The sequence below is a fragment of the Pseudophryne corroboree genome, chromosome 5, assembly GCF_028390025.1.
Source record: "Pseudophryne corroboree isolate aPseCor3 chromosome 5, aPseCor3.hap2, whole genome shotgun sequence".
Taxonomy (NCBI): domain Eukaryota; kingdom Metazoa; phylum Chordata; class Amphibia; order Anura; family Myobatrachidae; genus Pseudophryne; species Pseudophryne corroboree.
The window spans coordinates 787,500,879-787,516,142 of record NC_086448.1 but is presented as its reverse complement, the minus strand read 5'-3'; the positions used below and the strand labels follow the sequence as shown (position 1 = coordinate 787,516,142).

At 47.4% G+C, this 15,264-nt stretch overlaps 1 protein-coding gene and 1 long non-coding RNA gene across 2 annotated transcripts in view; one reads left to right on the top strand and one right to left on the bottom strand.

Moving 5' to 3' along the window:
• THSD7A (thrombospondin type 1 domain containing 7A) overlaps positions 1-15,264 on the top strand; it is a 430,207-nt gene that overhangs the window by 83,693 nt on the left and 331,250 nt on the right. The gene's annotated exons all lie outside the window — the stretch shown is intronic.
• LOC134929468 (uncharacterized) overlaps positions 1-15,264 on the bottom strand; it is a 181,237-nt gene that overhangs the window by 69,018 nt on the left and 96,955 nt on the right. The gene's annotated exons all lie outside the window — the stretch shown is intronic.

Here is a 15,264-nt window from a genome sequence, read left to right as displayed (position 1 = left end):
CTGTCCTCTACAGCAGCGGCAGTCATTGCCCTCCTTTATACAATGTATAAGTACCGCATTCCCTGTATTACAGCTGTCCTCTCAGCTACAGCAGCAGCAGTCATTACCCTCCTTTATACAATGTATAAGTACCGCATTCCCTGTATTACAGCTGTCCTCTCAGCTACAGCAGCAGCAGTCATTACCCTCCTTTATACAATGTATAAGTACCGCATTCCCTGTATTACAGCTGTCCTCTCCGCTACAGCAGCGGCAGTCATTGCCCTCCTTTATACAGTGTATACGTACCGCATTCCCTGTATTACAGCTGTCCTCTCAGCTACAGCAGCGGCAGTCATTGCCCTCCTTTATACAATGTATAAGTACCGCATTCCCTGTATTACAGCTGTCCTCTCAGCTACAGCAGCGGCAGTCATTGCCCTCCTTTATACAATGTATAAGTACCGCATTCCCTGTATTACAGCTGTCCTCTACAGCAGCGGCAGTCATTGCCCTCCTTTATACAATGTATAAGTACCGCATTCCCTGTATTACAGCTGTCCTCTCAGCTACAGCAGCGGCAGTCATTGCCCTCCTTTATACAGTGTATAAGTACCGCATTCCCTGTATTACAGCTGTCCTCTACAGCAGCGGCAGTCATTGCCCTCCTTTATACAGTGTATAAGTACCGCATTCCCTGTATTACAGCTGTCCTCTACAGCAGCGGCAGTCATTACCCTCCTTTATACAGTGTATAAGTACCGCATTCCCTGTATTACAGCTGTCCTCTCAGCTACAGCAGCGGCAGTCATTGCCCTCCTTTATACAGTGTATAAGTACCGCATTCCCTGTATTACAGCTGTCCTCTACAGCAGCGGCAGTCATTGCCCTCCTTTATACAGTGTATAAGTACCGCATTCCCTGTATTACAGCTGTCCTCTACAGCAGCGGCAGTCATTGCCCTCCTTTATACAGTGTATAAGTACCGCATTCCCTGTATTACAGCTGTCCTCTCAGCTACAGCAGCGGCAGTCATTGCCCTCCTTTATACAGTGTATAAGTACCGCATTCCCTGTATTACAGCTGTCCTCTCAGCTACAGCAGCGGCAGTCATTGCCCTCCTTTATACAGTGTATAAGTACCGCATTCCCTGTATTACAGCTGTCCTCTCAGCTACAGCAGCGGCAGTCATTGCCCTCCTTTATACAGTGTATAAGTACCGCATTCCCTGTATTACAGCTGTCCTCTCAGCTACAGCAGCGGCAGTCATTACCCTCCTAAATACAGTGTATAAGTACCGCATTCCCTGTATTACAGCTGTCCTCTACAGCAGCGGAAGTCATTGCCCTCCTTTATACAATGTATAAGTACCGCATTCCCTGTATTACAGCTGTCCTCTCAGCTACAGCAGCGGCAGTCATTGCCCTCCTTTATACAGTGTATAAGTACCGCATTCCCTGTATTACAGCTGTCCTCTACAGCAGCGGCAGTCATTGCCCTCCTTTATACAATGTATAAGTACCGCATTCCCTGTATTACAGCTGTCCTCTCAGCTACAGCAGCGGCAGTCATTGCCCTCCTTTATACAGTGTATAAGTACCGCATTCCCTGTATTACAGCTGTCCTCTCAGCTACAGCTGCGGAAGTCATTGCCCTCCTTTATACAATGTATAAGTACCGCATTCCCTGTATTACAGCTGTCCTCTCAGCTACAGCAGCGGCAGTCATTGCCCTCCTTTATACAATGTATAAGTACCCGCATTCCCTGTATTACAGCTGTCCTCTCAGCTACAGCAGCGGCAGTCATTGCCCTCCTTTATACAGTGTATAAGTACCGCATTCCCTGTATTACAGCTGTCCTCTCAGCTACAGCAGCGGCAGTCATTGCCCTCCTTTATACAGTGTATAAGTACCGCATTCCCTGTATTACAGCTGTCCTCTCAGCTACAGCAGCGGCAGTCATTGCCCTCCTTTATACAGTGTATAAGTACCGCATTCCCTGTATTACAGCTGTCCTCTACAGCAGCGGCAGTCATTGCCCTCCTTTATACAGTGTATAAGTACCGCATTCCCTGTATTACAGCTGTCCTCTCAGCTACAGCAGCGGCAGTCATTACCCTCCTTTATACAGTGTATAAGTACCGCATTCCCTGTATTACAGCTGTCCTCTCAGCTACAGCAGCGGCAGTCATTGCCCTCCTTTATACAGTGTATAAGTACCGCATTCCCTGTATTACAGCTGTCCTCTCAGCTACAGCAGCGGCAGTCATTGCCCTCCTTTATACAATGTATAAGTACCGCATTCCCTGTATTACAGCTGTCCTCTACAGCAGCGGCAGTCATTGCCCTCCTTTATACAATGTATAAGTACCGCATTCCTTGTATTACAGCTATCCTCTCAGCTACAGCAGCGGCAGTCATTACCCTCCTTTATACAGTGTATAAGTACCGTATTCCCTGTATTACAGCTGTCCTCTACAGCAGCGGCAGTCATTGCCCTCCTTTATACAGTGTATAAGTACCGTATTCCCTGTATTACAGCTGTCCTCTCAGCTACAGCAGCGGCAGTCATTGCCCTCCTTTATACAGTGTATAAGTACCACATTCCCTGTATTACAGCTGTCCTCTCAGCTACAGCAGCGGCAGTCATTGCCCTCCTTTATACAGTGTATAAGTACCGTATTCCCTGTATTACAGCTGTCCTCTCAGCTACAGCAGCGGCAGTCATTGCCCTCCTTTATACAGTGTATAAGTACCGCATTCCCTGTATTACAGCTGTCCTCTCAGCTACAGCAGCGGCAGTCATTGCCCTCCTTTATACAGTGTATAAGTACCACATTCCCTGTATTACAGCTGTCCTCTCAGCTACAGCAGCGGCAGTCATTGCCCTCCTTTATACAGTGTATAAGTACCGCATTCCCTGTATTACAGCTGTCCTCTACAGCAGCTGCAGTCACTGCCCTCCTTTATACAGTGTATAAGTACCGCATTCCCTGTATTACAGCTGTCCTCTCAGCTACAGCAGCGGCAGTCATTGCCCTCCTTTATACAGTGTATAAGTACCGCATTCCCTGTATTACAGCTGTCCTCTCAGCTACAGCAGCGGCAGTCATTGCCCTCCATTACAGTGTATAAGTACCGCATTCCCTGTATTAGAGCTGTCCTCTACAGCAGCGGCAGTCATTACCCTCCTTTATACAGTGTATAAATTACCGTATTCCCTGTATTACAGCTGTCCTCTACAACAGCGGCAGTCATTGCCCTCCTTTATACAGTGTATAAGTACCGCATTCCCTGTATTACAGCTGTCCTCTACAGCAGCGGCAGTCATTGCCCTCCTTTATACAGTGTATAAGTACCGCATTCCCTGTATTACAGCTGTCCTCTCAGCTACAGCAGCGGCAGTCATTGCCCTCCTTTATACAGTGTATAAGTACCGCATTCCCTGTATTACAGCTGTCCTCTCAGCTACAGCAGCGGCAGTCATTGCCCTCCTTTATACAGTGTATAAGTACCGCATTCCCTGTATTACAGCTGTCCTCTACAGCAGCTGCAGTCATTGCCCTCCTTTATACAGTGTATAAGTACCGCATTCCCTGTATTACAGCTGTCCTCTCAGCTACAGCAGCGGCAGTCATTGCCCTCCTTTATACAGTGTATAAGTACCGCATTCCCTGTATTACAGCTGTCCTCTCAGCTACAGCAGCGGCAGTCATTGCCCTCCTTTATACAGTGTATAAGTACCGCATTCCCTGTATTACAGCTGTCCTCTCAGCTACAGCAGCGGCAGTCATTGCCCTCCTTTATACAATGTATAAGTACCACATTCCCTGTATTACAGCTGTCCTCTCAGCTACAGCAGCGGCAGTCATTGCCCTCCTTTATACAGTGTATAAGTACCGCATTCCCTGTATTACAGCTGTCCTCTCAGCTACAGCAGCGGCAGTCATTGCCCTCCTTTATACAGTGTATAAGTACCGCATTCCCTGTATTACAGCTGTCCTCTCAGCTACAGCAGCGGCAGTCATTGCCCTCCTTTATACAGTGTATAAGTACCGTATTCCCTGTATTACAGCTGTCCTCTCAGCTACAGCAGCGGCAGTCATTACCCTCCTTTATACAGTGTATAAGTACCGCATTCCCTGTATTACAGCTGTCCTCTACAGCAGCGGCAGTCATTGCCCTCCTTTATACAGTGTATAAGTACCGCATTCCCTGTATTACAGCTGTCCTCTCAGCTACAGCAGCGGCAGTCATTGCCCTCCTTTATACAGTGTATAAGTACCGCATTCCCTGTATTACAGCTGTCCTCTCAGCTACAGCAGCGGCAGTCATTTCCCTCCTTTATACAGTGTATAAGTACCACATTCCCTGTATTACAGCTGTCCTCTACAGCAGCGGCAGTCATTGCCCTCCTTTATACAGTGTATAAGTACCACATTCCCTGTATTACAGCTGTCCTCTCAGCTACAGCAGCGGCAGTCATTGCCCTCCTTTATACAGTGTATAAGTACCGTATTCCCTGTATTACAGCTGTCCTCTCAGCTACAGCAGCGGCAGTCATTGCCCTCCTTTATACAGTGTATAAGTACCGCATTCCCTGTATTACAGCTGTCCTCTACAGCAGCGGCAGTCATTGCCCTCCTTTATACAGTGTATAAGTACCGCATTCCCTGTATTACAGCTGTCCTCTCAGCTACAGCAGCGGCAGTCATTACCCTCCTTTATACAGTGTATAAGTACCGCATTCCCTGTATTACAGCTGTCCTCTACAGCAGCGGCAGTCATTGCCCTCCTTTATACAGTGTATAAGTACTGCATTCCCTGTATTACAGCTGTCCTCTCAGCTACAGCAGCGGCAGTCATTGCCCTCCTTTATACAGTGTATAAGTACCACATTCCCTGTATTACAGCTGTCCTCTCAGCTACAGCAGCGGCAGTCATTGCCCTCCTTTATACAGTGTATAAGTACCGCATTCCCTGTATTACAGCTGTCCTCTCAGCTACAGCAGCGGCAGTCATTGCCCTCCTTTATACAGTGTATAAGTACCGCATTCCCTGTATTACAGCTGTCCTCTCAGCTACAGCAGCGGCAGTCATTGCCCTCCTTTATACAGTGTATAAGTACCGCATTCCCTGTATTACAGCTGTCCTCTACAGCAGCGGCAGTCATTACCCTCCTTTATACAGTGTATAAGTACCGCATTCCCTGTATTACAGCTGTCCTCTCAGCTACAGCAGCGGCAGTCATTGCCCTCCTTTATACAGTGTATAAGTACCGTATTCCCTGTATTACAGCTGTCCTCTCAGCTACAGCAGCGGCAGTCATTACCCTCCTTTATACAGTGTATAAGTACCGCATTCCCTGTATTACAGCTGTCCTCTACAGCAGCGGCAGTCATTGCCCTCCTTTATACAGTGTATAAGTACCACATTCCCTGTATTACAGCTGTCCTCTCAGCTACAGCAGCGGCAGTCATTGCCCTCCTTTATACAGTGTATAAGTACCGTATTCCCTGTATTACAGCTGTCCTCTCAGCTACAGCAGCGGCAGTCATTGCCCTCCTTTATACAGTGTATAAGTACCACATTCCCTGTATTACAGCTGTCCTCTCAGCTACAGCAGCGGCAGTCATTGCCCTCCTTTATACAGTGTATAAGTACCGCATTCCCTGTATTACAGCTGTCCTCTCAGCTACAGCAGCGGCAGTCATTGCCCTCCTTTATACAGTGTATAAGTACCACATTCCCTCTATTACAGCTGTCCTCTCAGCTACAGCAGCGGCAGTCATTGCCCTCCTTTATACAGTGTATAAGTACCACATTCCCTGTATTACAGCTGTCCTCTACAGCAGCGGCAGTCATTGCCCTCCTTTATACAGTGTATAAGTACCGCATTCCCTGTATTACAGCTGTCCTCTACAGCAGCGGCAGTCATTGCCCTCCTTTATACAGTGTATAAGTACCGCATTCCCTGTATTACAGCTGTCCTCTCAGCTACAGCAGCGGCAGTCATTGCCCTCCTTTATACAATGTATAAGTACCGCATTCCCTGTATTACAGCTGTCCTCTCAGCTACAGCAGCGGCAGTCATTGCCCTCCTTTATACAGTGTATAAGTACCGCATTCCCTGTATTACAGCTGTCCTCTCAGCTACAGCAGCGGCAGTCATTGCCCTCCTTTATACAGTGTATAAATTACCGTATTCCCTGTATTACAGCTGTCCTCTACAGCAGCGGCAGTCATTACCCTCCTTTATACAGTGTATAAATTACCGTATTCCCTGTATTACAGCTGTCCTCTACAACAGCGGCAGTCATTGCCCTCCTTTATACAGTGTATAAGTACCGCATTCCCTGTATTACAGCTGTCCTCTACAGCAGCGGCAGTCATTGCCCTCCTTTATACAGTGTATAAGTACCACATTCCCTGTATTACAGCTGTCCTCTACAGCAGCGGCAGTCATTGCCCTCCTTTATACAGTGTATAAGTACCACATTCCCTGTATTACAGCTGTCCTCTACAGCAGCTGCAGTCATTGCCCTCCTTTATACAGTGTATAAGTACCGCATTCCCTGTATTACAGCTGTCCTCTCAGCTACAGCAGCAGCAGTCATTACCCTCCTTTATACAGTGTATAAGTACCGCATTCCCTGTATTACAGCTGTCCTCTACAGCAGCGGCAGTCATTACCCTCCTTTATACAGTGTATAAGTACCGCATTCCCTGTATTACAGCTGTCCTCTACAGCAGCTGCAGTCATTGCCCTCCTTTATACAGTGTATAAGTACCGCATTCCCTGTATTACAGCTGTACTCTCAGCTACAGCAGCGGCAGTCATTGCCCTCCTTTATACAGTGTATAAGTACCGCATTCCCTGTATTACAGCTGTCCTCTCCTCTACAGCAGCGGCAGTCATTGCCCTCCTTTATACAATGTATAAGTACCGCATTCCCTGTATTACAGCTGTCCTCTCAGCTACAGCAGCGGCAGTCATTACCCTCCTTTATACAATGTATAAGTACCACATTCCCTGTATTACAGCTGTCCTCTCAGCTACAGCAGCGGCAGTCATTGCCCTCATTTATACAGTGTATAAGTACCACATTCCCTGTATTACAGCTGTCCTCTCAGCTACAGCAGCGGCAGTCATTGCCCTCATTTATACAGTGTATAAGTACCGCATTCCCTGTATTACAGCTGTCCTCTCAGCTACAGCAGCGGCAGTCATTGCCCTCCTTTATACAGTGTATAAGTACCGTATTCCCTGTATTACAGCTGTCCTCTACAGCAGCGGCAGTCATTACCCTCCTTTATACAGTGTATAAGTACCACATTCCCTGTATTACAGCTGTCCTCTCAGCTACAGCAGCGGCAGTCATTGCCCTCCTTTATACAGTGTATAAGTACCGCATTCCCTGTATTACAGCTGTCCTCTCAGCTACAGCAGCGGCAGTCATTGCCCTCCTTTATACAGTGTATAAGTACCGCATTCCCTGTATTACAGCTGTCCTCTCAGCTACAGCAGCGGCAGTCATTGCCCTCCTTTATACAGTGTATAAGTACCGCATTCCCTGTATTACAGCTGTCCTCTCAGCTACAGCAGCGGCAGTCATTGCCCTCCTTTATACAGTGTATAAGTACCGCATTCCCTGTATTACAGCTGTCCTCTCAGCTACAGCAGCGGCAGTCATTGCCCTCCTTTATACAGTGTATAAGTACCACATTCCCTGTATTACAGCTGTCCTCTCAGCTACAGCAGTGGCAGTCATTGCCCTCCTTTATACAATGTATAAGTACCGCATTCCCTGTATTACAGCTGTCCTCTCAGCTACAGCAGCGGCAGTCATTGCCCTCCTTTATACAGTGTATAAGTACCACATTCCCTGTATTACAGCTGTCCTCTCAGCTACAGCAGCGGCAGTCATTGCCCTCCTTTATACAGTGTATAAGTACCGCATTCCCTGTATTACAGCTGTCCTCTACAGCAGCGGCAGTCATTGCCCTCCTTTATACAATGTATAAGTACCGCATTCCCTGTATTACAGCTGTCCTCTCAGCTACAGCAGCGGCAGTCATTGCCCTCCTTTATACAGTGTATAAGTACCGCATTCCCTGTATTACAGCTGTCCTCTCAGCTACAGCAGCGGAAGTCATTGCCCTCCTTTATACAGTGTATAAGTACCGCATTCCCTGTATTACAGCTGTCCTCTCAGCTACAGCAGCGGCAGTCATTACCCTCCTTTATACAATGTATAAGTACCGCATTCCCTGTATTACAGCTGTCCTCTCAGCTACAGCAGCGGCAGTCATTGCCCTCCTTTATACAGTGTATAAGTACCGCATTCCCTGTATTACAGCTGTCCTCTCAGCTACAGCAGCGGCAGTCATTGCCCTCCTTTATACAGTGTATAAGTACCACATTCCCTGTATTACAGCTGTCCTCTCAGCTACAGCAGCGGCAGTCATTGCCCTCCTTTATACAGTGTATAAGTACCGCATTCCCTGTATTACAGCTGTCCTCTCAGCTACAGCAGCGGCAGTCATTGCCCTCCTTTATACAGTGTATAAGTACCGCATTCCCTGTATTACAGCTGTCCTCTCAGCTACAGCAGCGGCAGTCATTGCCCTCCTTTATACAGTGTATAAGTACCGCATTCCCTGTATTACAGCTGTCCTCTCAGCTACAGCAGCGGCAGTCATTGCCCTCCTTTATACAGTGTATAAGTACCGCATTCCCTGTATTACAGCTGTCCTCTCAGCTACAGCAGCGGCAGTCATTGCCCTCCTTTATACAGTGTATAAGTACCGCATTCCCTGTATTACAGCTGTCCTCTCAGCTACAGCAGCGGCAGTCATTACCCTCCTTTATACAGTGTATAAGTACCGCATTCCCTGTATTACAGCTGTCCTCTCAGCTACAGCAGCGGCAGTCACTGCCCTCCTTTATACAGTGTATAAGTACCGCATTCCCTGTATTACAGCTGTCCTCTCAGCTACAGCAGCGGCAGTCATTACCCTCCTTTATACAGTGTATAAGTACCGCATTCCCTGTATTACAGCTGTCCTCTACAGCAGCGGCAGTCATTACCCTCCTTTATACAGTGTATAAGTACCGCATTCCCTGTATTACAGCTGTCCTCTCAGCTACAGCAGCGGCAGTCATTACCCTCCTTTATACAGTGTATAAGTACCGCATTCCCTGTATTACAGCTGTCCTCTACAGCAGCGGCAGTCATTGCCCTCCTTTATACAGTGTATAAGTACCACATTCCCTGTATTACAGCTGTCCTCTACAGCAGCGGCAGTCATTGCCCTCCTTTATACAGTGTATAAGTACCGCATTCCCTGTATTACAGCTGTCCTCTCAGCTACAGCAGCGGCAGTCATTACCCTCCTTTATACAGTGTATAAGTACCGTATTCCCTGTATTACAGCTGTCCTCTACAGCAGCGGCAGTCATTACCCTCCTTTATACAGTGTATAAGTACCGTATTCCCTGTATTACAGCTGTCCTCTCAGCTACAGCAGCGGCAGTCATTGCCCTCCTTTATACAGTGTATAAGTACCACATTCCCTGTATTACAGCTGTCCTCTCAGCTACAGCAGCGGCAGTCATTGCCCTCCTTTATACAGTGTATAAGTACCGCATTCCCTGTATTACAGCTGTCCTCTCAGCTACAGCAGCGGCAGTCATTGCCCTCCTTTATACAGTGTATAAGTACCGCATTCCCTGTATTACAGCTGTCCTCTCAGCTACAGCAGCGGCAGTCATTGCCCTCCTTTATACAGTGTATAAGTACCACATTCCCTCTATTACAGCTGTCCTCTCAGCTACAGCAGCGGCAGTCATTACCCTCCTTTATACAGTGTATAAGTACCGCATTCCCTGTATTACAGCTGTCCTCTCAGCTACAGCAGCGGCAGTCATTGCCCTCCTTTATACAGTGTATAAGTACCGCATTCCCTGTATTACAGCTGTCCTCTACAGCAGCTGCAGTCATTGCCCTCCTTTATACAGTGTATAAGTACCGCATTCCCTGTATTACAGCTGTCCTCTACAGCAGCGGCAGTCATTGCCCTCCTTTATACAGTGTATAAGTACCGCATTCCCTGTATTACAGCTGTCCTCTCAGCTACAGCAGCGGCAGTCATTACCCTCCTTTATACAGTGTATAAGTACCGCATTCCCTGTATTACAGTTGTCCTCTACAGCAGCGGCAGTCATTACCCTCCTTTATACAGTGTATAAGTACCGCATTCCCTGTATTACAGCTGTCCTCTACAGCAGCGGCAGTCATTACCCTCCTTTATACAGTGTATAAGTACCGCATTCCCTGTATTACAGCTGTCCTCTCAGCTACAGCAGCAGCAGTCATTACCCTCCTTTATACAATGTATAAGTACCACATTCCCTGTATTACAGCTGTCCTCTCAGCTACAGCAGCGGCAGTCATTGCCCTCCTTTATACAATGTATAAGTACCGCATTCCCTGTATTACAGCTGTCCTCTCAGCTACAGCAGCGGCAGTCATTGCCCTCCTTTATACAGTGTATAAGTACCGCATTCCCTGTATTACAGCTGTCCTCTACAGCAGCGGCAGTCATTGCCCTCCTTTATACAGTGTATAAATTACCGTATTCCCTGTATTACAGCTGTCCTCTACAGCAGCGGCAGTCATTACCCTCCTTTATACAGTGTATAAATTACCGTATTCCCTGTATTACAGCTGTCCTCTACAACAGCGGCAGTCATTGCCCTCCTTTATACAGTGTATAAGTACCGCATTCCCTGTATTACAGCTGTCCTCTACAGCAGCGGCAGTCATTGCCCTCCTTTATACAGTGTATAAGTACCGCATTCCCTGTATTACAGCTGTCCTCTACAGCAGCGGCAGTCATTGCCCTCCTTTATACAGTGTATAAGTACCGCATTCCCTGTATTACAGCTGTCCTCTACAGCAGCGGCAGTCATTGCCCTCCTTTATACAGTGTATAAGTACCACATTCCCTGTATTACAGCTGTCCTCTCAGCTACAGCAGCGGCAGTCATTGCCCTCCTTTATACAGTGTATAAGTACCGCATTCCCTGTATTACAGCTGTCCTCTCAGCTACAGCAGCGGCAGTCATTGCCCTCCTTTATACAGTGTATAAGTACCACATTCCCTGTATTACAGCTGTCCTCTCAGCTACAGCAGCGGCAGTCATTGCCCTCCTTTATACAGTGTATAAGTACCGCATTCCCTGTATTACAGCTGTCCTCTACAGCAGCGGCAGTCATTACCCTCCTTTATACAGTGTATTAGTACCGCATTCCCTGTATTACAGCTGTCCTCTACAGCAGCGGCAGTCATTGCCCTCCTTTATACAGTGTATAAGTACCGCATTCCCTGTATTACAGCTGTCCTCTCAGCTACAGCAGCGGCAGTCATTGCCCTCCTTTATACAGTGTATAAGTACCGCATTCCCTGTATTACAGCTGTCCTCTCAGCTACAGCAGCGGCAGTCATTGCCCTCCTTTATACAGTGTATAAGTACCGCATTCCCTGTATTACAGCTGTCCTCTCAGCTACAGCAGTGACAGTCATTGCCCTCCTTTATACAGTGTATAAGTACCACATTCCCTCTATTACAGCTGTCCTCTCAGCTACAGCAGCGGCAGTCATTGCCCTCATTTATACAGTGTATAAGTACCGCATTCCCTGTATTACAGCTGTCCTCTACAGCAGCTGCAGTCATTGCCCTCATTTATACAGTGTATAAGTACCGCATTCCCTGTATTACAGCTGTCCTCTCAGCTACAGCAGCGGCAGTCATTCCCCTCCTTTATACAGTGTATAAGTACCGCATTCCCTGTATTACAGCTGTCCTCTCAGCTACAGCAGCGGCAGTCATTGCCCTCCTTTATACAGTGTATAAGTACCGCATTCCCTGTATTACAGCTGTCCTCTCAGCTACAGCAGCGGCAGTCATTACCCTCCTTTATACAGTGTATAAGTACCGCATTCCCTGTATTACAGCTGTCCTCTACAGCAGCGGCAGTCATTGCCCTCCTTTATACAGTGTATAAATTACCGTATTCCCTGTATTACAGCTGTCCTCTACAGCAGCGGCAGTCATTACCCTCCTTTATACAGTGTATAAATTACCGTATTCCCTGTATTACAGCTGTCCTCTACAACAGCGGCAGTCATTGCCCTCCTTTATACAGTGTATAAGTACCGCATTCCCTGTATTACAGCTGTCCTCTACAGCAGCGGCAGTCATTGCCCTCCTTTATACAGTGTATAAGTACCGCATTCCCTGTATTACAGCTGTCCTCTACAGCAGCGGCAGTCATTGCCCTCCTTTATACAGTGTATAAGTACCGCATTCCCTGTATTACAGCTGTCCTCTACAGCAGCGGCAGTCATTGCCCTCCTTTATACAGTGTATAAGTACCACATTCCCTGTATTACAGCTGTCCTCTCAGCTACAGCAGCGGCAGTCATTGCCCTCCTTTATACAGTGTATAAGTACCGCATTCCCTGTATTACAGCTGTCCTCTCAGCTACAGCAGCGGCAGTCATTGCCCTCCTTTATACAGTGTATAAGTACCACATTCCCTGTATTACAGCTGTCCTCTCAGCTACAGCAGCGGCAGTCATTGCCCTCCTTTATACAGTGTATAAGTACCGCATTCCCTGTATTACAGCTGTCCTCTACAGCAGCGGCAGTCATTACCCTCCTTTATACAGTGTATAAGTACCGCATTCCCTGTATTACAGCTGTCCTCTACAGCAGCGGCAGTCATTGCCCTCCTTTATACAGTGTATAAGTACCGCATTCCCTGTATTACAGCTGTCCTCTCAGCTACAGCAGCGGCAGTCATTGCCCTCCTTTATACAGTGTATAAGTACCGCATTCCCTGTATTACAGCTGTCCTCTCAGCTACAGCAGCGGCAGTCATTGCCCTCCTTTATACAGTGTATAAGTACCGCATTCCCTGTATTACAGCTGTCCTCTCAGCTACAGCAGTGACAGTCATTGCCCTCCTTTATACAGTGTATAAGTACCACATTCCCTCTATTACAGCTGTCCTCTCAGCTACAGCAGCGGCAGTCATTGCCCTCATTTATACAGTGTATAAGTACCGCATTCCCTGTATTACAGCTGTCCTCTCAGCTATAGTAGCGGCAGTCATTGCCCTCATTTATACAGTGTATAAGTACCGCATTCCCTGTATTACAGCTGTCCTCTCAGCTACAGCAGCGGCAGTCATTCCCCTCCTTTATACAGTGTATAAGTACCGCATTCCCTGTATTACAGCTGTCCTCTCAGCTACAGCAGCGGCAGTCATTACCCTCCTTTATACAGTGTATAAGTACCGCATTCCCTGTATTACAGCTGTCCTCTACAGCAGCGGCAGTCATTGCCCTCCTTTATACAGTGTATAAGTACCGCATTCCCTGTATTACAGCTGTCCTCTACAGCAGCGGCAGTCATTGCCCTCCTTTATACAGTGTATAAGTACCGCATTCCCTGTATTACAGCTGTCCTCTACAGCAGCGGCAGTCATTGCCCTCCTTTATACAGTGTATAAGTACCACATTCCCTGTATTACAGCTGTCCTCTCAGCTACAGCAGCGGCAGTCATTGCCCTCCTTTATACAGTGTATAAGTACCGCATTCCCTGTATTACAGCTGTCCTCTACAGCAGCGGCAGTCATTACCCTCCTTTATACAGTGTATAAGTACCGCATTCCCTGTATTACAGCTGTCCTCTACAGCAGCGGCAGTCATTGCCCTCCTTTATACAGTGTATAAGTACCGCATTCCCTGTATTACAGCTGTCCTCTCAGCTACAGCAGCGGCAGTCATTGCCCTCCTTTATACAGTGTATAAGTACCGTATTCCCTGTATTACAGCTGTCCTCTCAGCTACAGCAGCGGCAGTCATTGCCCTCCTTTATACAGTGTATAAGTACCGTATTCCCTGTATTACAGCTGTCCTCTCAGCTACAGCAGCGGCAGTCATTGCCCTCCTTTATACAGTGTATAAGTACCACATTCCCTGTATTACAGCTGTCCTCTCAGCTACAGCAGCGGCAGTCATTGCCCTCCTTTATACAGTGTATAAGTACCGCATTCCCTGTATTACAGCTGTCCTCTACAGCAGCGGCAGTCATTACCCTCCTTTATACAGTGTATAAGTACCGCATTCCCTGTATTACAGCTGTCCTCTACAGCAGCGGCAGTCATTGCCCTCCTTTATACAGTGTATAAGTACCGCATTCCCTGTATTACAGCTGTCCTCTCAGCTACAGCAGCGGCAGTCATTGCCCTCCTTTATACAGTGTATAAGTACCGCATTCCCTGTATTACAGCTGTCCTCTCAGCTACAGCAGCGGCAGTCATTGCCCTCCTTTATACAGTGTATAAGTACCGCATTCCCTGTATTACAGCTGTCCTCTCAGCTACAGCAGTGACAGTCATTGCCCTCCTTTATACAGTGTATAAGTACCACATTCCCTCTATTACAGCTGTCCTCTCAGCTACAGCAGCGGCAGTCATTGCCCTCATTTATACAGTGTATAAGTACCGCATTCCCTGTATTACAGCTGTCCTCTACAGCAGCGGCAGTCATTGCCCTCCTTTATACAGTGTATAAGTACCACATTCCCTGTATTACAGCTGTCCTCTACAGCAGCGGCAGTCATTGCCCTCCTTTATACAGTGTATAAGTACCGCATTCCCTGTATTACAGCTGTACTCTCAGCTACAGCAGCGGCAGTCATTGCCCTCCTTTATACAATGTATAAGTACCACATTCCCTGTATTACAGCTGTCCTCTACAGCAGCGGCAGTCATTGCCCTCCTTTATACAGTGTATAAGTACCGCATTCCCTGTATTACAGCTGTACTCTCAGCTACAGCAGCGGCAGTCATTGCCCTCCTTTATACAGTGTATAAGTACCGCATTCCCTGTATTACAGCTGTCCTCTCAGCTACAGCAGCGGAAGTCATTGCCCTCCTTTATACAGTGTATAAGTACCGCATTCCCTGTATTACAGCTGTCCTCTCAGCTACAGCAGCGGCAGTCATTACCCTCCTTTATACAGTGTATAAGTACCGCATTCCCTGTATTACAGCTGTCCTCTCAGCTACAGCAGCGACAGTCATTGCCCTCCTTTATACAGTGTATAAGTACCGCATTCCCTGTATTACAGCTGTCCTCTACAGCAGCGGCAGTCATTGCCCTCCTTTATACAGTGTATAAGTACCGCATTCCCTGTATTACAGCTG